Source organism: Palaemon carinicauda, chromosome 37 (assembly GCF_036898095.1).
Source record: "Palaemon carinicauda isolate YSFRI2023 chromosome 37, ASM3689809v2, whole genome shotgun sequence".
NCBI classification, from domain to species: Eukaryota; Metazoa; Arthropoda; class Malacostraca; order Decapoda; family Palaemonidae; genus Palaemon; species Palaemon carinicauda.
The window spans coordinates 19,226,060-19,249,168 of NC_090761.1; the positions used below are offsets into that span (position 1 = coordinate 19,226,060).

The 23,109-nt window shown below is 35.9% G+C and overlaps 2 protein-coding genes across 2 annotated transcripts in view; both read right to left on the reverse strand.

Moving 5' to 3' along the window:
• The window catches only part of Cog8 (conserved oligomeric Golgi complex subunit 8), a 393,508-nt gene extending 384,257 nt beyond the window's left edge, over window positions 1-9,251 (reverse strand). The window contains exons 1-2 of the mRNA XM_068360813.1: window positions 9,237-9,251; window positions 8,816-8,950 (exon numbers count right to left, since the gene is read on the reverse strand). The gene's annotated coding sequence lies outside the window, so the exon portion shown is untranslated. The remainder of the gene's footprint in view (window positions 1-8,815; window positions 8,951-9,236) is intronic.
• Window positions 1-23,109, reverse strand: part of LOC137629209 (uncharacterized) — a 35,260-nt gene that overhangs the window by 9,372 nt on the left and 2,779 nt on the right. The gene's annotated exons all lie outside the window — the stretch shown is intronic.

A 23,109-nucleotide genomic window follows, 5' to 3' on the forward strand; every position in this document is an offset into this window, starting at 1 on the left:
ATTAATATGGACCCGCCCGAGAAGTAATTCACTCGACTTCAGTGGAGGGTTGGATTTAAACCCAAAATAAGTAAACAAGTAAATATATAGAGCTTGATCATCGGGCCTCACTGTCTCGATGCCGCTACACCAGGCTCCTAAGGTCTGTTTCAGTTTTCTATGCAATGCATTTAAAAGCGTCTGGTTTCAGTTCCAGTTTCATCAGAATAGATGCACACCAGAACGTCAGCCAAGCAAGCCCATTATCCCCACTGTGGTGCCCAACCACAGCAGTGGCCTCCCCAGTAAATAGCTTAAACTCAGGGTTCCTGGCTGGGATCGATCTGTCGCCAAGCAAATGCTGGGCAAACACGTTACCACTGTACTAGCCAGGATGATGTTTCAAGTTTTTTTTTTCATTGGAGGAAATTAACAAGTATATAGAAAATAAAAATAACAACCACAATGGCATTTGATATTGAATTCTAACTTTTTGAATACATATCCATTTATGATAAATTTTTCTAGCTTGGCAATGATTCGAACCTACGCCCAGAGTCGAAACAATGGTTGGAGGGACGCGTGTTAATGATACATGTCCATATATAGAAAAAAATATATTGCAGAGTTAAAAGGGGCAGCGACAGCTTTCCTTTGGAATATCTTTGCTATACGACCTTCTCCCGGTAAAAAATATCTGAAATCCTTCAGAGTATTTAAACAATTTAACATAAAAAATTTTAATGACCAAAGAATTACTGGGGAAATATTGAGGGCACTTTGTTACAGAAAATTGCATACAAATGTAATTTTCTTCTATCTAATATATTTATCCTGTTTAGCTTTTTTGCTCTCTCTCTCTCTCTCTCTCTCTCTCTCTCTCTCTCTCTCTCTCTCTCTCTCTCGTATTGTACTGTATTCCCCGGCTAGTTTTCTCTTTTTACCAAACTTTCCTTTAAACCCTGCCCTCTACTCGTGTTAAAGCTGTGTTCACATGCTCACACTTTTCTTGATGTTGTGTTCAATGAATCAATGTCTTGAATTTCTTGTTTCTATATTTCCCTTTGCTCGCAAGCAGCATCAATCCGTCTGTCTGTCTGCCTGTCTGTTCAACAGTTTCTAGTTGTCCGTCTTTGTACGAGCAAAATATGTTTAAAAAGACAGGACTTTCAGAAGAAAATGCCTATATATATATATATATATATATATATATATATATATATATATATATATATATATATACTGTATATATATACATATAAATGCATATCTACTTTTGTACTGTATACGTACATATATATATAAATGTATATATACATATATATACACACATACATTATATATATACACAAACACACACACACATTATATATATATATATATATATATATATACATATATATATATATATATATATATATATATATATATAAAATCATCATCATCTCCTCCTACACCTATTGAAGCAAAGGGCCTCTGTTAGATTTCGCCAGTCGTCTCTATCTTGAGCTTTTAATTTAATACTTCTCCAGTCATCATCTACTACTTCGCATTTCATAGTCCTCAGCCATGTAGGCCCGGCTTCCAACTCTTCTAATGCCTTGTGGGGCTCAGTTGAACGTTTGGTGAACTAATCTCTCTTGAGAGTGCGAAGAGCATGCCCAAACCATCTCCATCTACCCCTCATCATGATCTCATCCACATATGGCACTCGAGTGATCTCTCTTATAGTTTCATTTCTAATCCCGTCCTGCCATTCAACTCCCAATATCCTTCTGAGGGCTTCATTCTCAGATCAGCTAAATCTATTGGAGATTGTTTCATTGTCATACCATGACTCTTGTCCAAAGAGTAACACCAATCTCACTAGGCTGATATAAAGTCTGATTTTTAAATGTAATTTCAGGCGATTTGATTTCAAAATTTTACTTAACCTACCCATTGTCTGATTTGCTTTTACAATCTTTCACTAAACTTTAATTCTGAAGACCCTGTATTGGAGATCACAATTCCTAAACACTTGAATGATTCTACCCCATTATTCCTTTCTCCTTCCAACGATATTCCATCTTCCATTGCATATTCAGTTCTCATCATCTCTGTCTTTCTTCTATTTATCTTCAGCCCGACCTCGTGTGATATTTCCTGCATTCTGGTAAACAAGCATTGCAAATGCTGTGGTGTTCTGCTAACAAGGACAGCATCATCATCAAAATCTAAGTCTGCTAAATTCCTATCACCAATCCAGTCCAATCCTTCTCCACCATCTTCGACTGTTCTACGCATTACAAAATCCATGGGGAGGATGATAAACATAGGTGACAACACATTATTATTATTATTGCTTGCTAAGCTACAACCCTAGTTGGAAAAGCAGGATGCTATAAGCCCAGGGGCTCCAACAGGGAAAATAACTCAGTGAGGAAAGGGAACAAGGAAAAATAAAATATTTCAAGAAGAGCAACAATATTAAAATGAATATCACCTTATAAACTATAAAACCTTTAAAAAAACAAGAGGAAGAGAAATAAGATATAAGATAGAACAGTGTGCCCGAGTATCACCTGGAGTACTTCGCTGTTCACTGGAAATTCATTAGATAAGACTCCATTAACATTAACTTTGTACTTGCTATGCTCATGAACAGACTTAATCAAATTTAAATATTTAAGAAGAATTCCATAATAACGAGCTCTCCACAAAATTGGTCGGTGTACACTATCAAAGGCTTTTTCAGTCCACAAATGCCATCAAAAGGGCATTTCTATATTCTACGCATTGTTGCACGTCTCAAAATGAAAATTTGGTCAGTGCAACTTCTACCTTTTATAAATCCTGCTCGTTCATCTCTCAGCTTGTCATCAATCTTTCTCTCCCGTCTCTTTAGAATAAGCATACTATACATTTTCGTAACAACTGACGTAACTGTGATGCCTTTGTAATTATTGCAATCAGTCAGGTCTCCTTTTTTGGCCATTTTCACCAACACTTCTACCTCCCATTCATCAGGGTTTGCCTCTTCATGACACATTCCACAAAATAATCTTGTAAGTAGTCTGGGAGTCACTTTATTTTCAGCCAGTAACATCTCGGCAGTTATTCCATCGTATCCACGGGTTTTCCATCGTTTTAGTCTTTTGAGGATAGCTTCGACTTCAAACACACTGAATTCATTCATGGGCACATCAAGGTCTTCATTAGCTTCAGGTATATTAATCAAAGCCTTCATATCTTTTATTCATGACCTCACTAAAGCGTTCCATCCATGATTGTCTTACTTCATATCCTATTGTTATAATAGATTCATCTCTCTCTCTTTGATGGAGTATATGCTTCTTCTCCTTCTTTGCCCCAGTAGAGATTTAATTAATAATTCTATGAGAAATTTTTACATCACATACATACACACACACATATACAGTATATATACATACATATATATCAGGTATTAGGAACAAGAGAGAGAGAGAGACTAGGCCAGGAAACATATAGCTAATTCTTATTCGTTTGACAATCTATTCGATGTTTGACAGCAAACTTTTCGATATCCCCTTCGTATGTGTGCCTAGTTCAAACCCAGCGCAGTTTTGACAAACTCCACTAAAATACACATCTGCAATCGCTGTGATTTAAGATTGACTAAGGAAATTTCGGTTAAATATTCGCTGGGGCGTGCGAGTCATTCATCACCCAAAAGCAACCAAGGGAAAACCCACCGTTATACTATGAATTAAAAGTTAAGAAGGAAGTTCCAACAAGGATGTTGAACAGAGGTAAAGTCGAAGGATATAAAGCTGTTCAACTAGGAGTAGAAGAAACACATCAAAGACATTTAAAGTGATCCTATGGTCTAGGAATATGCGAGTGAATTCCATGGCCGAGTAGTATAGTACCCGGGTCATGATATCTCGGACAGAGATGGATCCCTGGCTATCGCTCATAAGGCCACTGGCCTCTAAATGGGTAGAAGCATCTATTTAAAAAATGTCAGGGGATAGATACCTTGGTCCCAAAACTAATTGAGGAATTAGAAAGATATTCTTTTTTGGCATTATTCCTTATGTAGAGCCAGTATTGTTCTGTCTGGTGTTCAGCTGCTGATTCTCATCTTAATTTGTTGGACAGAAACTTACGGTCGATTAAATTTCTTATTCCTGATCTAGATATTAATCTTTGGCACCGTCGTTTAATTAGTTCATTATGCATGTTGCATAAGATTTTTCATAACTCTGACCACCCTTTACATTCAGATCTCCCTGGACAATTCTATCCTGTTCGTAATACTAGGCAGGCAGTTAACTCTAATAACCAGGCCTTCTCCATCATGAGGCTCACTACTACACAGAATTCTAGAAGTTTTATTCCAGCTGTGACCAAGTTGTGGAATGATCTTCCTAATCGGGTAGTTGAATCAGTAGAACTTCAAAAGTTCAAAGTTGGAGCAAATGTTTACATGTTGACCAGGCTGATATGAGTCTTTTTATAGTTTATATATGACACATCTGTTTTTGACGTTGTTAATAGTTTATTTAGGACATATCTGTTTTGACGTTGTTACTGTTTTTAGAATGATTTGTTGTTAATTTATTCTCATCATTTATTTATTTCCTTATTTTCTTTCCTCAATGAGCTATTTTTCCCTATTGGGGCCCTTGGGCTTATAGCATCTTGCTTTTCCAACTAGGGTTGTAGCTTGGCTAATAATAATAATAATAATAAAAATAATAATATAATAGGAAAATATGGAGCACACGATAAATATAAGCTTCGTCCGGTTTAGTTCAAACTTTAAACATTTCATGAACTAAAGAGGATGAAAATAATCAGAATTTATACACAGTGCTTAACCTTTCAGTAATTCGGCGATTTCAAACACACTCATCTGTATATCTATATCAATTTATACACAGAAGTACATACATCTCTCCTATATAATAACGAGCAAGTGTCTCGTTTTATATATATATATATATATATATATATATATATATATATATATATATATATCTATATATATATATATATATATATATATATATATATATATATATATATATCTTCCCAGTCACGTCAGCGCTCTCTGTCCCTTAGGTAGGGGGAAGAGGACATAGTCATACCCAGATGACAGGGAGGGTGTGTGCGCGTATGTGTACATAACTATCTAAATATTTAGCCGTCATTTTTAGCCAGTTACGTACAAAGTTTATGCATGCATGTATATGTGTGTGTATATATATATATATATATATATACATATATATATATATATATATACATATATATACACATATATATATATATACACATATATATATATACATATGCAGTATATATACATATGTATATATATATACATATATATATATATATATATATATATATATATATATATATATATACACACACACACACATATATATATATATATATATATATATATATATATACCTGTATATATATATATATATATATATATACCTGTATATATATATATATATATATATATATATATATATATATATATATATTTATATATGTATATATATATATATATATATTTATATATGTATATATATATATATATATATATATATATATATATATATATATATATATATATATATATATATATATATTCCCATCTGAGTGGGTATGCCTTAACGTGGTGAAAGAGTTAATGTATCAACATAATAAGCAAAGCTATACTAGTCAGGACCACGCATACTATGTTGGTTTGCTGCGAGCGATCAGACTAAAGTCTCCCACCTTCACCAATCCTCAGTGGCCAGCGTGATGATGAAAAAGGTCAACAAGCCACCAACAAGCACAAAAGAGAACTTTCTATTATTTCTTGTATCTTACCCTTACTGGTAAGAAGACAATCTAATATAGAATCATCCAAGTCTGGATTCCGATGGATGGAACATAAATAAAGAGGTTCTGCCTGCCACAGACTTATGACCTGAACCTCATGATGTCCCCATTCGTAGCAGGACTTGAGAAGTAAGGTACTCGCTCCTTATATACAATTCCCGGTCTCCTTTCCTTAGGAATGGCATCCCATTTCATAATTATTGTTATCTTAAAACCTGGAATTAGCAGCTCAGACGAGTACCTCATTTGAGAAAACAAAGATTCAGAGCATAGTACAATATTATAGTGTCTGGATGCAACTGTGAGATCTCTGTCACTGCTATGCAGTCCACGAAAATTGCAATAAATTATACAACGTTGGCAGAGTCTAAGACACACTGGTCCCAAATTTTGCTTAATACCTCCGGGCAGAATAAGAATTAAAAGCAATAAAAAAATTATACTTGAAAACAAACATAACAATAATTACAAAAACAATATGTACAACTCATAGAATAAAGACAAAATGTCGTTGGTCAACGTGACAGAACCGACACCATGCAAGGCTTAGTACCTCCAGGGTAGCCACTTCAACTGAAGGGAGGACAATAATGAAAGTTTTGAAAAAGAATTCTATAAAGGAAGGTCAAGGAACAGATAGGAAAAAGGCAACCTTTCGATAAACCACCAGACATCCATGATCCTTCTATCAAGCTTGCCCAAAACCATTTGAAAACATAAAATGAATAGAAACAGATAGAATAGTGTGTGTAAGTGTACCCTCAAGCAAGAGAAACAGCGGAAGACCACGGTAAAAAGGCTAAGGCACTACCAAAGACTAGAGAACAATAGTTTGATTTTAGAGTATCCTCTTAGAAGAGCTGCACAACATAGCTAAAAAGTCTTTACTACCCATAAGTGGAAAATAGCCACAGAACAATTAAAGTGCACTAATTAACCACTTTAGTGAACAATAATTGTGTAGTTAGGTTAGTTCAATCAGGTGTAAGAGGAAAGAGAAGAATATGTAAAGAATAGGCCAGACTATTCGGTGTATGTGTAGGCAATTTGGCAAAGGAAAAATGATCTGTAACGAGAGAGGGATCCAGTGTAGTACTCTTTGGCCAGTCAAATAACCCAATAACTCTAGCGACTCAACATGTGGCTAGTGCCTTGGCCAACCTATTACCCACAAAGAAACCAAAAACAGTATACTTAACATCTTGAAAAGATAAAGAACAATCTAAAGAATAAATCATTCTACATTCTACAAAAAATAAATAATCTATGTAAATATTGACAGTCGTGGTCTTTTAAATCCGCCCCAGTTCATTCTAAAAAAAAAAAAAAAAACTGTGATCAGCTTTGCAAACCTATCTGTGTACGCATGGTGCTTTAATAAAGCATTAGCTCAACATACCAATCGTTGTATACTTTTGAAAAAAGTATGAAACTTGCAAGCGTAGATGATCAGTTCTGCAACGATAGTTTACATTGCGTAGCTTTTTGCTGTAAAACATAATTATCATTTATGAAATTCGCTCCAAGTATTTCTCATATTGATAATGAAAGTCTAGATAATCAAATTAGTATTCTGGAACTCCACTGCTCCAAAGTAATAGAAGTGATGACAGCGAAAGCACCAGAAGTGCTACTCAAATGCTAGTTCAACATTCAACCAGACTTCCACAACCTCTTACGACGTATTCTTGGAACTGCACCATTACATAATGTAAGCTCCAAAAGAAGTAAAAAAAACACCCTATTGCAGAAAAAAAATCTGTATAATGTATCAAACCACCTTCAACGGCATGAATTACTATTTTTTCCTCAATAAAAAATAACAGGTATGAAAGAATTTAAAGGTTTAAAGGCCACTTATGAATGGCAGAGGCCACAGCAAGCAGGACATGCCCCGGAGACTCATCATATATGCATATGATCAGCCCAAGCCCGCTCTCTACACAAGCTAGCACCAGGGAGGGCCAGGCAATGGCTGTTGATTACTCAGCAGATAGATCTATAGGGTCCCACAAAACCCCTATCCTTGGCTCACAAGAACGGTGAGGTTGCAGCGACCAAAGGAACTAACGAGTTTGAGCAAGACTCGAACCCCAGTCTAGCGATCACCAGGTGGAGATGTTACCAATAGGCCCCAATAGGTCAATCTTTAACAAATCAATCTTGGAACAAAATTACAAAAGAACACAAAACATGTTTAAAATAAGAAGCTACATTTCTTATCAACTGTTAACTATCCCTTGGACACATAGTTTTAATGGCACACACACCTAAGCAAGTAAAAGCATATTTTATCCCTCAGTAGATCTCAAACAACTCTGTATTCTGTTCAATACAATACCGGCGATTGATATAAAGCTATACTTACTTACTTGCAATTGGAATGAAAAAAGAATATCTCAAATAACATGTTTCTCGACTATTGCCCTTCAATATTACTTTTCTATTTATAAATCAACTACTTTTCAGGAATTATATTTTGGCCCCTGCATAAAATTAATTTTAAATCGTAAAAGATATTGCTATAACATTAGGTGCTATAAAATACCTCCTTTTATCTTTTCTTAATCATAAAAGCTTATTACGGTATAAAACTATTCTGTTTAGACAATTATAATATATTACATAAGTAGCACAAAATTAGCTTAGCCAAGGACTATTGTATATAACAGCCTTGCCATAAACAATACAACACCCAAGAGTTCCGTCATTAATCACATAATACCGTGTTTTACCTCGTAATAATAACATCTCCCCTAAATGAAATGCTTAATTACATTACAGCCTGACGCACGAACTACCAGAATGAGATCTAACAAAACTTTCATCAAAATATGAAGGGAAATGACGTCCGGTTTGGTAAGCAAAAGCCAGCAGTAACATGCAATATTGATCAAAATAATGACAACGGATGGAAAGTGGAAAAAGGTAGGGAGGAGGAGAATGAAATCAAGTCTCTTACCTTATAAAATCTTGTTAGATTGACGCGGTGTTGGGGTGAGGATGGCTTTCTTGCCTAAACGCTGGAGACAGGTTTTATGAAGGATTTTGGGATTCCGAAAGGCCTTTCGAATTGTCAACTCCTGCCAGACAGTCTCTGAAATAAATATAGATAGTGGCGGTCGTAATAAAGGATGCAATTGCCTTCAAGCCATGAACAAATATACAAGGATTATTGCAAAAATTGTCTTTATCCCATGCGAAATGCTCGAGCCATCTAAAAAATCAAATCCTTCGATAAGAAAATTTAAGTCTTATTGATACTTTGATCAGTTCATATCATTTACGATAAATTCTAAATGACATACCATTGGAAACAATCTCATTTTAAACGGCAAAATAAAACAATGGAACAACCTCAACACATCTAGAGCGTAGCTAACCTTATTTGACATCCATACTACAGAGAACTTGGTGAAAACCCGAGTGTAAACAAAACAACATGCTCCCTTCGTCGAGGGAACAGCGACTGAACTAGATAAACTGCTCATTTGTGTAGCTAAAGGTCCAAGAGTAATGGACCCCCGAAATGAAAACACTTCGCTCCTCTGCCCTCTCGAAAACCTGTTGTCAAGGACGCTGAAAAGTGACTGAAACTATCAACCATTTTCTCTTAGAAAAGTATGGAGAAAGTATTTTTGTTTCTTTAGAAGCAATAGATTTTGTGCAATTGCTGTGCAAATAATCGATTATTGAAATACATTTATTAAAACTGCTATTCAATGACAGGGGATTGTAAATTCAGATATGAAATATGATACATACATTTGCATTCTATACACAATTAGAGGAAAAATCAGCTACTCTGATAATAGTACTTAAACAAAACACTTTTTTTAGAACTCCATACTTGTTAGATTAGGAGTACAGCTGTCGTGAAAAATAATATTTTCAATGTTTCGTTTGATAAAGATACGAGAAATAAAATGTGACTTGGCATAATACCTGAAAATGAAGTATGTCTGCTGACATAACTCCATTCGATTGATTTCTCCATCGTCAAAACAACTAATCACGATAAACAGAAAATGAAAGAAAAATAATTAGCCAAGTTTAGTATCACGGAAACTGCAGTGGTTATGACTCTTCGTTATTTATAGGTTGTAGGTTGGCCAGGGCACCAGCCATCCGTTGAGATACTACCGCTAGAGAGTTATTGGGTCTTTTGACTGGCCAAACAGTATTACATTGGATCCTTCTCTCTAGTTACGGTTCACTTTCCCTTTGCCTATACATACACCGAATAGTCTGGTCTATTCTTTACAGATTCTTCTCCATCCTCATACACCTGACAACACTGAGATTACCAAACAATTCTTCTTTACCCAAGGGGTTAACTACAGCACTATAATAGCCCAATGGCTACTTTCCTCTTGGTAAGGGTAGAAGAGACTTTAGCTATGGTAAGCAGCTCTTCTAGAAGGACACTCCGAAATCAAACCATTGTTCTCTAGTCTTGGGTAGTGCCATAACCTCTGTACCATAGCCTTCTACTATCTTGGGTTAGAGTTCTCTTGCTTGAGTGTACACTCTGGCACACTATTCTATCTCATTTCTCTTCCTCTTGTTTTGTTAAAGTTTTCATAGTTTATATAGGAAATATTTAAATGTTACTGTTCTTAAAGTATTTTATTTTTCCTTGTTTCCTTTCCTCACTGGGCTATTTTCCCTGTTGGGGCCCCTGGGCATATAGCCCCTTGCTTTTCCAACTAGGGTTGTAGCTTAGCAAGTAATAATAATAATGATAATAAAATGTAATAAAAAAGAAATCGAAGATGATAATATGATTTCCACACATTATTTGGAAACTCTAATAAAAAAAAAGATCGACGATGATATGAATTACAAACTATGTGGGAAATTTCCATTAGCCATTTAATTTTAACAAACGCACTTGAGAGATTTCCTAAATAATACAGTTGAAGGTTTAAGACATATTTCCTTTAATAAAACGTCTATTACTTAGGGGAAATGTTAGCGCAGTCTATTTCTGTTAATGGATTCTGGAGAATATTTTCTTTTCAGGAGGGGAATAAGATGTTTCTCTAGCTTTCGGTAAGACTTCGCAAATAATTGCATTCAATATTTATTGCTGGTTAACTTGAAGGGGAGAAATTACATTCGTTACAAAAATTATTATGGCAATGATAAGGCAAAGACCCTTAATTTATTTTAGGCAATAGCTTACCAGTTGCCTTTACTTTCCAACAAAAGTTTTTGCAGTGTTTTCTATCAAGGACACATCATCATCTCCTGCGTCTATTGACGCAAAGGGCCTCGGTTAGAATTCTACCTAGAGATTTTAAATCAATACTTCTTCATTCATCATTTCAAAATGTATTTTTCCCAGTTTCCGAACTATTTTAAACGAGGGGGGGGGGGGTTTGTTGCCGTTCTAAGGTGTCACACTTAACTGACAAGGCACTGCAGTGAGAAAACAGAATAAAGTTGTTCTATTTTTTTTTAATTATTTTATGATGTTCTTAAACTCAAGGATTTAAGGACAGTAGCATTGTCTATTCTCGGAGACAATAAACACATTTCTGCTTTACTTTTCTTTAGGTGTAATATGGTTAATCCTGTATGTGATCAAATGTAGTCAAGATGGTTACCTACTCGCAAAGCATTACAAAAGTAGCCATACGACCAGGCACAGGGGACGATGGACCATTCAGAACAGAGTTACAGCGGGGGGTTACCTCGATTGTACGCTATGCAGTAAAAATCAGAAGTTTGACGAGAAGAAAAGAAAGGAAGCAGAGGCGGAGTTAAAGAACGAGGCTAATGAATGGTTGCAGATATGGGCCGAAAGCACGCTGCAAAGAATGACTACAGTGCACCACGTAAAATGCACTGACGGCACTACTGGCTCCCTCTACGAGATTCATTTTTTTTCTGTGGGTTTCAATAGGCGCTATATCAGCAATCCATGTTTGCCATTGGTTACATAAACTGAGGAGCAACTTGGAGTAACGAGAACTTTGTGTGTGGAGGAAATGCCCCCCTGAATCTCGATGAAGTTACTCGATGAAGTCAGCAGGGTGACGGATTGAGTTTAAGGCGAGAGACAATTTGTCTTTTCGGCTTCTACTCTTGATGCCTGGCGGATGCTCTTACTAAAATTAGTATGGTCCGAAATGGGTCACTTGCCTTAGTTAGAAAGGCACTGCGCATCACAAGGAACTGGCTATCCTTCGATGAATCTAGCCAATGAATTCTCTGAGGCCCTTTGCGTCAATAGGCATAGGAGGTGATGATGATGATGATGGGTTCAATAGACAAAGGACTGAAGCTAAATGGGTGTTTTGCAAACAATGACGATACAAATTGCTTTCTCTATGGAGGTCCAGCTTAATCTTGTTAGAGATATACAACTTTAAAAACTGAATTTCTCTGGAAAGATTCACCGGGATATCTTTATCGAAGACATGCTTCAACAGCTCACTACCCTACCTATAGCCAATTAAACAAGCCCATTCTACAATAACCAAATTCATAAAAAAAGTCGTCCTCGTATAAATTCCACATTCAGAGTAGTAAATTATCTTGTGGTCTAGGAAAAATACGTTTCTTTTGCAACCATTTCTAGAAATTAATTACCGGAGTCCGTTTTTGCTCACCTTAAGCAAATTTGTTTCTCGCCAAGAGCCTGCAAAATACTGAGCTGTGTAAATTTACTTCGGGGATCGCAGATTACTTTCTATTTACCGATTCCAACGGTAAAAACCGCATATCTGAGAAATGCAGCTTATATTACAAACACTGAGTTTTGATAAACACAGTTTTGGGAGAGGTGCATCCACGTTCAGGTATGTGGAAGATCTTCTATTCTGCCATTCAATTTATGAGACTGATATTCTAAACTGAAATTTAGATCATTTAGATACATTTTTAAAGCTACTCTTTTTTTACGGACAAAGTTCTCGAAGTTCTAGCCAAGAGAATTGAGCAAAGAAATTCTCATGATATATTCTATGTGCAGAGAACTGTATTGTAATGGCCACGATAATCTTCTAACTTTCCTGTTGCAATATTCAAGGTTAAGCTTTCTAGGGAAAGGCTTTAAATCTAGAAGGACATTTCAGAAAAAGTTCCTCTTAAGTTTGGATTATGAACCTAAAATATAAAGACGAGAGAATCACTGTTGCTATTTCACAACATTTATTGGTGGCCTATTGGAAGTGTCCCTGCCTGGCGCTCGCCAGACTGGGGTTCGAGTCCTGCTCAAACTCGATTGTTTCTTCAGTCTGCAACCTCACTATCCAGGTAAGCTAAGGGAGGGAGGTATGGGGGAGCCTATAGGTCTACCTGCTGAGTCATCAGCAGCCATTGCCTGGCCATTCCTGGTCCGAGCTTGGGGTATATATAGTCAATCTCTAGGGCATTGTCATTGTCCTCTTGCCTCTGCCATTCATGAGTAGCCATTAATGCAAAAATATTTATTTCGTTACAAAGTAGCTAAAGTTCACAATAAATAAGTTTTTTTTTTATCTTTTTATTATTATTTAAAAAAAAAAAAAGATAAAAAAAAACTTACTTATTGTGAACTTTAGCTACTTTGTAACGAAAAATAAGTTGGTTTCAATCGAGTTCATGAAAGATGCGATATAAACAAAAAACTATTGTCTACCAGAGATTCCTTGTTCACGCGTTTGTCAAGTCGCTTCCAACACGTTCTCAAAACTTGAGGTTGTTAGCCAACTTTTCCACAGGTCAGACTTTCATCTGGTGTTTTTAAGAATCGATTTTTCTCTCATTCGATTTATCGTGTAAGGTCCGCCATACCATAAACGTGTAAGGTCCACCAGAGTCGTGCAATCCACCATAGTCATGTCAGGTCCAACATAGTCCTGTAATGTCCAACATAGTCCTGTAAGGTTCAACAGAGTCCTGTAAGGTTCACCGGAGTCGTGTAAGGTCCACTATAGTCATGTAAGGTCTACTAGCGTCGTGTAAGGTCCACTATAGTCATGTAAGGTCCACCATAGTCTTGTAAGGCCCACCAGAGTCGTGTAAGGTCTACCATTGTCGTGTAAGAGAGAGAGAGAGAGAGAGAGAGAGAGAGAGAGAGAGAGAGAGAGAGAGAGAGAGAGAGAGAGAGAGAGAGAGAGAGCAAAAATTAAAATTTAAGTAAAAGGAAAATCACTATGCACTTGCGAATACTTTTTATTCAATATACTAATTACTTTGGCCAGAATGCACTGGAAAGGACACCGCTGCAAAACGTACTATCTATTGTATAAAAAAAAAAAAAAAAAAAAAAAAAAAAAAAATTAACTACCATTTAAAAGTATGTCATATCTACAATGTGTATTTCCTGGAAATTTACGGAAGACCAAAAAGCAAACTCATCATTTGAGGAATAGTCTTACCGGGTCCTCCAAAGGGTCTTTGTGTAAAGGCTGACATAAGTCTTTTTATAGTTTATATAAGAAATATCTGTTTTGATGTTATTACTGCTTTTTAAAATATTTCATTAATTGTTAATCATTTCTCATATCGTTTATTTTTTCCTTATATATCCTTTCCGCACTGGGCTATTTTTCCCTGTTGGAGCCCTTGGGCTTGTAGCATCCTGCTTTTTCAACTAGGATTTTAGCTTAACTAATAATAATAATAATAATAATCATTATATATAAATTTTCATGGAAATAAAACAAATGAATGCTGAGGAAAATGAAAGAATGATGTATAAACGTCGATAAAATTAGAACATCATAAAAGCAAAGGTCATTGAGATAGAACATCCAATATAGACAATGACCCACTGTCCAAATAAAGACTAATTTGTAAATTTTGCCATTATAAGATATGAGCTTCAGTATAATAAATTTATGATCGAAATGTAACTACTATGAATTTATTGTAAAATTTAAATACTGTGTAATTTATCAATAATAGAAAAAAAAAAAAAAGTTCGTTAGCGTCAAAAAGAAAATGGAAATTAGCAGTGTTGACCGAAATTGTCAATATGGGTCTGTCCACAAATCTATCATTATTATTATTATTATTGTTATTATTATTATTATTATTATTATTATTATTATTACAAGTTAAGCTATAATACTAGTTAGAAGAGCAAGATGCTATGAGCCCAAGGGCTCAACAGGGAAAAATAGTAAAGTAATCAAAGGAAACAAGGAATTAAGTAAACTACAAGAGAAGTAATAAACAATCAAAATAAAATATTTTAAGAACAGAAACATCATTCAATTAGATCTTTCATATATAAACTACAAATACTTAAAAAAAAGAAGAGAAATAAGAAAGAACAGCGTTCCAGAGTATACCCTCAAGCAAGAGAACTCTACTCCAAGACAGTGGAAGGCCATGGTAGAGGCTATGACACTACCCAAGGCTAAAGAACAATGGTTTGATTTTGGAGTATCCTAGAAGAGATGCTAGATTGTTGTTGGACTGCATTTCTATTAACCATGTTCCTATATCTACGGGAGATCTTAAGATCTTCTAATGATACTGTAATCGGGTGTAAATAGTTTCCCATGAGATTTTAGTTGAGATACTTCTAGGACAGGATTAGAAATGAAACTATAAGAGAGATTACTCTAGTGCCATTATCATATGTCGATGAGATCATGATAAGGGGTACATGGAGATGGTTTGGGCCTGCTCTTCGCACTCCCCAAAAGAGATTAGTTCACTAAACGTTCAGTTAGGCTCCACAAGGCCCTAAAAGAGTTGGAAACCCCAGGCCTACATGGCTGAGGACTATGAAGCATGAAGTAGGAGATGATGAATGGAGAAGTATTGAATTAAAAGCTCAAGATAGAGACGACTGGTGAAATCTAACCGAAGCCCTTTGCGTCAATAGGCGTAGGAGGAGATGATGATGATGATGACTATCATCTCTACTAGCCAAGACTTGCGTCACCCAACAATATTCTCTTAAAACTGATTTGCTCTAGACTCTGTTCCCGAGAGTTGCTTAACTCCATGCACAGTTTTCAAGAGAAGTTAGACGCTAGTCGCTTCCACTGATCTCAAATCTTCGTTTCAACTGTGTTACTTCAATCGTTGCTATTGGTAAGTGTTTGACTTTGAGCTGCGCTCTTAAGGGGTGCTCGACTTTAGGCGCCGTTCTCTTAAGGCAGACTGGTTCAGGTTCTCGGCTCTACGCTAGAGAACTGGTGTGTGTGTGTGTGTGTGTGTGTGTGTGTGCTGACAGGTATCTCCTAGAAATAGAACATACTTATTCCGTCATAATTTCCGAGTGTTTTTTTTTTGAAGTCTCTGTTCCGTCATGTTTCACGGACAGCTTCTTACAAAGAATTCGCGACAGTTATCTAAAATTCAGTAGCGATATGTATTGAATGAAATAAAGACACAACTTTGATTACTTGAGTACAATTTTACAAGAAGTTGTTGCTTATTCGCTGTATTTTATTTGCGTATGCTCCTTTATTGCTATGAAGTATCACTTTTACTATTGTTTTAAAACGTCAAACCATCACGAAACACCCCCGGGGGAACTTCACATGTTGTTCGATCACATATTATTATTATTATTATTATTATTATTACAAACAAAGCTACAACCCTAGTGGGAAAGAAACAGGATGCTATAAGCCCAAGGGCCCCAACAGGGGTAAACAGACCAGTGAGGAAAGGATATAAGGAAATAAATAAGCTATATGAAAAGTAACTGACAGAAAATAAGAGAAAGAAGGTCTAGCGGTCCTGTTGCTTATTCATGCCTCATGCAGACGTATTTGTGATGAAGAGATTAATGGAAACTGGGTAAAACTGAAATTCAGGTATGTCTATGTATTTTCCTAAAGATGTTTATCAATATATATTCATGAGTTGTCTTCTCCAGATACAAGAACCTAATATTGTTTTTTTTTTCTTGTTATTATTATTATTTTTTTTTTTTAAGATCTGAACGACATATAGATAAGTACCTGCTCTGCCTGTAGGGCGACCGTCACACACACACACACACACACACACAAAACAACTAGAATATGGAAAGTATTTTCTATCCCAAATCCCAGTGCTCAGCGAGCCAAATACAATAAAACGATTTTTCCCGTCGTTTTCTCTGGTGAAATGGATGGCTATGGCTACAACAAATCCCTATTTTGTGTGGAATTGATTAGAAACGATAGTTTTTCTCTATGTTGAGAACAGGCAACGGAGATCCATTTCTTAAAGGTGATGCTGGCTCTAGGCTCCGCCGAGAGGGTTACCGCCCAGTTCAACACTCGGCCATTCGTTAACTACATCGGTAAACACTTTACTTAAATTGTTCTTCTGTAATAGCTTGACTAAATTATTTGATATAATTTATGTAGATGATTCAGAGTCCGAGAAAATGTTCAACGTAAGTGGTGATTTGATGTAGGATAGTTAGCCGGCTGTGGCCCGTGGCGGTTCGCAGCTAAGTTTGCGAAAGGCATTGGTTAGCGAGTCATCCAGAAAATCTTGCAGAGACCCGCATAGTAGTATCCACTGGAGCTTCCTCGATGTAGGAAAAGGTTTATGTCAATATATATATATATATATATATATATATATATATATATATATATATATATATATATATAGAGCCTAACACGACAACAACAAATGCAGCCGTTTCTAGCCCACTGTAGGACAAAAGTCTCAGACATAACCTAACCTAACCTACAAACTGCTTATAATTATGCACCCATGTTGTCCTGCCAATAAATATTATTAAACTATCATTAAAGTGCAATGAGGAAAACATACTGGTGGTAAGTAATCTGTTTGATAATCCTCATCAAACAGGAGGATTAACATTGACGGTAGATAACATACTTTGTGGTAGATACCATACTATAGTAGAAATTCGACGGTACATAGCATACTATAATAGCACCCATATCTTAATGTGTGTTTGGGGTTTGGCCAGTTTTCATCACCACGCTGGCCATTACGGATTGGCGTTGGTGGGAGACTAGTCTGATTGCTCAACAAACCAATCTAGAATGGGTGTCCCTAACTAGTACAGCGATACACAAACACTCTCTCTCTCTCTCTCTCTCTCTCTCTCTCTCTCTCTCTCTCTCTCTCTCTCTCTCTCTATATATATATATATATATATATATATATAGGCCTATACACGCACACATACACAGGCAGACAGACACACACGTGTATATATATATATATATATATATATATATATATATATATATATATATATATATATATATATATATATATATATATATATATACACTGTGTACGTGTTTTTCGAGTATTGTTGTTTCGAGTAGTCAAACAAGTCTTAGATTCCGCAGCAATGGGCTCGCGATGACAGCCATGAAAGAGATCTAATAAAATTTATTCACGAATATGTCACTCTTACTGCGTCTTCTAATTTCTCCAAGTATAACATGCAATTTTGTACAATAAATATTCGTTTCGGTTGTCAATAATTATATTAGGTCACAGATTACCATGCGTCATAAAGCTGTGAAACTATTTCAGCCATAGAAGATCCTTTTAATATAGGATTAGCGTCGCTTAAATTCCTAATCATATATAAAGCCCAGGATTAATAGTTGAAAGAGCTTATTCATCAAAGAAGAAAGCATACGGGATCGGAGGTAAAGTAGAAGGTTAGGCGCAGCTAGGGGCCGAAGGAACGCTACTGAGACTAGGTAAAGCTTAGTGACTGAGGCACATTACAGAGGCTGCAGTACCTGATAACAATTTTACTTTGATCAGGTTTGAACGACGTCCTACTTGATTAATTACAGTAACTATTCAACCATGAAAGAAATATATTTATTTCTTAAACGAACAAAATCTAGATTATCAAGATATTTAACGACAAATATTGTCCTACTCACAGAAACGCCTACGTTCGGGAAGAGACCCTGCTCTTGTTTACATAGACATAGATTGTATGGCATTATGGGTAAAATATGCGCTCTGCTCTTTACCTTTGTTTCATATAATCCCCTACTAATAGCGATTCTCTCGGAGCGGAAATGGACTAAATATCATTTGACTGGCGTCTCTTGTTTTTGATTTATTTTATGTTCCACCCGTAGTCTTAGTTATTTTAATATCTTTATGTACAGCACTTATTTTAAATTCTCAATTAAATTAATCAAACATTTTATAGACTTTCCCAACCAAAGAAATTGAATGAGCAACCTACTTGTAACTATTCGTAAAATACGATGATAACACAAGTGCAAAAAGATTCTTAAAAAGCAGAGAAACTATAGCGAAAAGCTCACGCTTTTTTCTAACACCAGACGACGTTAATACTTTAGCTCTCGTTCCTTTGTATAAACGAGACGTTCCAAGGCATTATTGTCCTGCCTACAAAAGCTGCTGTTTCACGCTTCTATTGAATTCCTTTTTTTTTTCTTTTTCTTTCTTTTTCAAGACGTTTCTTTGTGGTTTCTTGTGACTTGGATTCGATGCAAGGTCTTACGGCCATTCATAATTCTCTTTCAGATTTATGTATGCTTAATGTCATCATTATTCTACTCGTTTCTGAGGTTTTGTAAAATTTAATTTCGTCTGAGTATTCTTAAACGGTTTATAGGCCTACATATCTTTATATAACTGGAAGAACGTGACATCCTTGTATTTGTCTGATCTCTGGATGTCTCTTCTTAATCATTCATTATCCTATAAGGAGTTTTGATAAGGGTCCAATAACGCAAATAACGATAATTACCCTTATTTCCAAAACTCACGCGAAAACTTTATCAATATCTCACTTTACAATTGTCATTTAAAGCATTAGTTGATTCTATTAACCCTCTTTCTTTCTATAGATTTATTATGATAATTAACTTGGTATCTGGTCTTTAATGATGGATAGAATTATTTTGAGAACAGATTTTTTTTTCTCTTTGTATTTTGGTTGCATTTTTTTTTTTTATTTAAGATAACGACGATGAAGAAGTAGGAGTAGCAATAGACTCACTAAAAATTACAAGGAGCATTAGACCTAATGCTGATCGTTTTTGTCTATTCACCGTTAAGGCATAAATTGTTTTCTTAAACTCTTTTCCATATGAAACCCAAATCAATATTATAGGTATTCATTTTACCATTTTCACTCATGACATGCATAGATTCTATGAAAAACGCGACCTTTCATCATCTGAACAGGCGGGTCTCCAGATTACGTCGACTAAACGAGAAACAAAATAAGGGGGAGGAAAACAATTACAGGAATCAGAAGTAACAGAACGAATAATCAGTTGCTTCCGAGTCGTTAAAGAAATACGAATAGAAGAGATTTAGTCAATAACCAAGTACAAATCCATAAACCGAGACTGGCACAGTGAGACATTTGAGAGCACTTTGATTATACAGTAATCTGCAGAATTGAAATGACTTAATTTCGAGAACTTGAATACCTCATCAACCTCAACCAACGGTGTATGTATTGTAACCAATCATGCATTAAGGTCCCGTGTTTTAAGCAATGTAAGGCAATCTAAAACGATCGAACGTTGAGATACTACCACTAGAGAGTTATGGGGTCTTTTGACTGGCCAGATAGGACTACATTGGATCCTTCTCTCTGGTTACGGTTCATTTTCCTTTTGCCTATACACTCACACACCGAATAGTCTGGCCAATTCTTTACGTATTCTCCTCTGTCCTCATACACCTGACAACACTGAGATCACCAAACAATTCTTCTTACAGCACTGTAATTGTTCAGTGGCCACTTTCCTCTTTGTAAGGGTAGAAGTGACTCTAGCTATGGTAAGCAGCTCTCCTAGGAGAAGGACACTCCAAAATCAAACCATTGTTCTCTAATCTTGGGTAGTGCCATAGCCTCTGTACCATGGTCTTCCACTGTCTTGGGTTGGAGTTCTCTTGCTTGAGGGTACACTCGGGCACACAGATCTATCTTATATCTTATTTCTCTTCCTCTTGTTTTATTAAAGTTTTTATAGTTTATAAAGTGATATTTATTTTAATGTTGTTACTCTTCTTACAATATTTTATTTTTCCTTGTTCCCTTTCCTCACTGAGCTATTTTCCCTGTTGGAGCCCCTGGGCTTATAGCATCCTGCTTTTCCAACTAGGGTTGTAGCTTAGCAAGTAATAATAATAATAACAGCTCAGCGCCCACATTCCATCGACTGTGACTATTTTGTGATAATAGCATAAGCACAGTCATTTCAAAGTTCCGATGACGAATGGGATTTTGTTACAACAAAAATGAACAGGGTATATTAAAATTTACAAATATTTGAGTTAAAAAAAACGACATTCATCTGATTGCAGAAAGTTGACAGTACGTAACCAATAAGATTCCGTTAACGAACTATTGACTTGTGTCTCCCCTCACCCAGCCCTGCGATGATTGGCTCAAATGAGGTGAAAAGGGGGATGTCTGATGCAACGGTCCCTGAGAATATTATTAGCCTTTACTGTGCCCGATTCCATAACCTCGCAATACATAGTAATTTTGTCGCTGGTAGTAATCTTCGAGCTATTTCTAGTAGTTGCGTCAAAGGGTTATTGTACACTGCACCAACCTACCATAATTTCAGATATCTCCTTTCATTATATGTCACCATCATCATCATCAACAGCCGTTATTATTCCACTGCAGAATAAAGACCTCAGACATGTCCTTCCACTTGAGTCTGTTCATGGTCTTTCTGTGCCAGTCCACGAAATCAAATTTACTTAGTTCGTTGATCCATGTCTTCTCTTCCTTCCCCTGCTTCTTTTGCAAACTCTAGTGACCTATTCTGTTATTCTTAATATCCATCTATTGTCTGTCATTCTCATCGTATGTACCTTCATCTTAACGTCATTTATTATACAAACTGGGTTCAATGCCTGTCTATTTTGCTTCCCCATTTTTCAAGTTACCTTTTCCTCTGAATGTCATGTTTATGGTATTCTTTACTGAAAAAAAAAAAAACATCAGTGCCGGTGTTTCGGTAATATTCTAAATATAAGAAAAATCTATCCTCACCTGTTCTGTCCAGCATATGTTTTCTCAGGATAATTTTTCTTTCAAATGTGTTTGCCCTTGTTAAATGTAATTATTTATGTGGTAACCGTAGAATAGTCTTTTTTTTTTTAATTGTTCTTTCCTCTTTAAGGTGAAGGCTTCACGTCATTATGCTTTTCCTAATTTTCTAACTATTTTTCACTGAGATTTTCGAATTATGAGTGACACTTTAAATATGAACTCAAACCCTCGATAATCATTGCTCTTAAACTGATTCATACCACTGATCTACTCTCTGGAGAGAGAGAGAGAGAGAGAGAGAGAGAGAGAGAGAGAGAGAGAGAGAGAGAGAGAGAGAGAGAGAGAGAGAGAATTGGTAATTATTGCTCTTAAAATGATTCATACCACTGATCTACTCTCTGGAGAGAGAGAGAGAGAGAGAGAGAGAGAGAGAGAGAGAGAGAGAGAGAGAGAGAGAGAGAGAGAGAGAGGCTGGCAACTGGCCTTCCAGAAACAAGTAGGGAGATTGGTAATTATTGCTCTTAAACTGATTCATACCACTATCTACTCTCTGGAGAGAGAGAGAGAGAGAGAGAGAGAGAGAGAGAGAGAGAGAGAGAGAGAGAGAGAGAGAGGCTAGCAACTGGCCTTCCAGAAACAAGTAGGGAGATTGGTAATGCAATACTCTGGTCGAGTGATGCAAATTAGTTTAGTGTGGCCCTACCATGCACGTACAGCTTTATTTGGGGGGACTGCGATATTTCATTTGGGCTCTGTGCCGGGCTCAAATGGCTCTCTGCTGATTTCCCAACGTACGAAAATATGAACCAAATATAACTTGGTACAAAATTTACATACACACACTCATATATATATATATATATATATATATATATATATATATATATATATATATATATCATATATATAATACATGTAAGTGTATATATATATATATATATATATATATATATATATATATATATATATATATATTATATTATATATATATTTCACCTCTCTATAATTTTCTCTTCTGCAAGAAGGTAGGACATTATAATTGTTGACTTCCCGGTCTTCGAAGCCTATTTTGAAATAATGTTGCTATCCAAACCCTTCTGTATTCTGTTGTAACTACAATTTTAATTCATCGCTTACGCAAGGATTTACGAAATTTGGGTCTAAGGCCCGGTGAGGTGGTTGGAGAGGTCATTCAACGCCGAGATGCAATTTGAAGGAAATCTCTGCATTTGCAAGAAGCAGTTAAAGTAAAAAAAAAAAAAGGTTAGACAGCAAGAAGGAAGAAAGGAAGT